Raw genomic sequence first — 2,909 nt, 5'->3', positions numbered from 1 at the left:
GACAAAAAATAAAGTTGACATAGTGATTTGTTTTCGAATGGGGAAAACCTATACGGCAAAAACCCAACTGAGTGATTTTAAAGTTACCACTCCCAATAATTCACTATTATCACAACAAACAGTTATAAGTAAAGGAATCCTAATACCTTATACCAACTTACAGTTGAACCCTTATCTCAATACCCAATTGGACTGTTCTGTAGTGACAATCTCTCCTTTTAATACATGGCTCCTAATACGTGATTAATTTATTCGATGTGCGGATCTCAATACACGGCTTACTCACCAACTTGAGGAAGATGTTGGTTGCAAAGTTCATCAGTTCATTAACACGATGAAGATCACGAAACTCTTTCGTTACAAAACCCTATGGTGTACAAACACAGCAGCTTCTTGAATAGAAAGATGAACTAATGCATATGTCTCCGGTTCACAATATGCTTGTGAAAAACTTTTGCATTGAGTTGCATCAGTTGTAACGGCCCTTAAAACAATCCTTATATATGTTTAAGGTTGTGAAAAAAAGAAAACTCAAATATCTATTCACAGATTAGAGTGAAATTAGATTTGAAAAACTGATTTTCATAAACCTTGATAGATACCCTATCTGTCAAGCAGCTGTCGAGCATCGGGCTGAAACAGTTTTTTAAACCTCGATAGATACTAGCTGTTGAGTTTCAATATCTAGCACTTCTTCACTTGATTCTTGGATAGATTTGCATGGCTTTAACACTTGAACTTAAAACATTATTCCTTGAAGCATTAAACACATCCTAGATCTACCCAATTATAAATAAAGTGCGTTTTGTCAAAGAATTAGCCAATTCTATATTGACATATGTTCCTAACATGATTTACATATGTCCTAATAGCTGCAAAAGTATGGATACTTTGCAAATCTTTATACAAAGAGATTAGTCAATGACATTGCAAACCAGCTAGCAACATTTCCCTCCTTCTACAAGGTGCAAACTCACCAAAGGCTTGGAGGTACTTTGATTCAACAAAAGAAAGGTACCCTTTCAATAAGCTCACTTGAAAGCTCGAATATGTGTGAAAATACAAGAGCTGTTTAGACCCCCATATTAAAAATTACGGCTCAATTGATTTTACTCTAACTTAGATTAAGTGCAAAATAAAGTAAATGCAAGCGAACAAACAATAAACTACCTTAAGCCATATTCATCAAATGTCAACAATAAAATGAAAGCTAAAAGAGTAAGAGAGAAAGATGCAAACACTAATAACACCGAGACGTGTTATCGAAGAGGAAATTGAAGTACTCGGCGAAAAACCTCTACGTCGCCCTCCAAGTGGTAAATCAATCCACTAGAGAATAAATTAGAGTACACGAATAACAAAGACCCTCCAAGCTTAATCTACCCCATGTACTTGAGCCCTCTAAACTCCTGCTATCAACTAACTTGACGAAGCCTTGTCTTCTCTAGCTCTCCAGATCACGCAATTCAGCCCGATTGCATCCACCAAACAAATGGCTTCTTCCAATGCTTTCTAACAGCACCAAAACCTAACTTTACACTCAAAATGAGTATGGAAAGTTTTTGGGCTATCAACCTCTCAAGGATTTGGATATGGAGAGGTAGGAGTTAAGGAAAATCACAATAGATTGTGTAGAGGATTGTGGGTATGACAATTTCTAACTCTCAAGGGTTATGGCTAGGGTTTTCTCTTTGAAAGCACTCCTTTCAATATGTGGGTAATGATGGTATATATAGTGTGGGTGAAGACATAGTGGAGCACATATGCCAGCATAGCAAAACAGAAAGTTTTGCGAGTATCTCGTGCGAAGGCCTTACCCGCGAAATACTCGCGAAAACCAGCTGTCACCATCTGTCACCACCTGTCATGACTCTTCGAATTCTAGTCATGTGCTGTACACATGGCTTCACTTCATGGGAAGTCTTCTCGCAAGCTACCTACAAAAACTCCTTTGATCTTCAATGTTGTCTTGAGTCTTCACACTCTCTCTCACACACAACCGATACAAAGAAATTCCACATACAATACAAGGTACAAAAGATTGAACAAAATTACAATTAAATTTGGCATAGAATTAAAGCTAACACAAAATAGTTGTAAACAACGACTTTACAATCTCCTCCTTTGGCTATTCCGTGACAAGACCCCTAAAATAGACTCTAGACTTAAACGTGATTTTGGGAACAGTGGTAAAACTCATTCACACCTAATCTAGAAGCTATGAAGCACTTGCATGTATACACCTGTATCCTGAAACACTCGCACACAAACAAACTTTCATTAAGCTTATGACAAGTTGAATACAATGTGCGTATATAAGCAAGTAAAATGCGATTAAGGTTATGGGCAATATATAAATAATGAAGCATAACTTGATCAAACAAGAACAGTCATTAAAGAATGACTATAATGATCATTTAACTGATCATCCAGACATGCAGTGCAATTAAGAGCAACGCAAAAATTAATTGCATGTCCAACACACAACTAATACAAAATACACGAAGTATTTGCATTAAGGATACAAGATCTAACAAGGGCACAAGTGTGTAGTACTAAAGATAATGCAACATAATCTAAAAGTACTTAAAAACACTACAAAGCAAAGATACAAACACAAAGTACTATATATAAACTGAAGTTTTAAACCAAAGAACTTAAAAGCTTTAAAAGAAAGCAATGTAAATATAAAGAAGCAAAATATCTAATGTTAGGCTTTGCTTGCTCTTTTGGTCTTGATCTCCAATGCTCCCCCTTCAATCTAGCTCTTTCTCCCCCTATCATTACACTCCCCCTCTCCCTCTTTTTGTCATGGAATAGCTAGTCTTCATGTTCCTCTAGCTTTCTTTGAATTTGGTCCAATTGAGTTTGGAGAGATGTGAGCTTTGTGTCAAAGCGAATGTGCTAGG

The sequence above is a fragment of the Quercus lobata genome, unplaced genomic scaffold, assembly GCF_001633185.2.
Source record: "Quercus lobata isolate SW786 unplaced genomic scaffold, ValleyOak3.0 Primary Assembly Scq3eQI_1902, whole genome shotgun sequence".
NCBI classification, from domain to species: Eukaryota; Viridiplantae; Streptophyta; class Magnoliopsida; order Fagales; family Fagaceae; genus Quercus; species Quercus lobata.
This window is presented reverse-complemented; position numbering follows the sequence as displayed.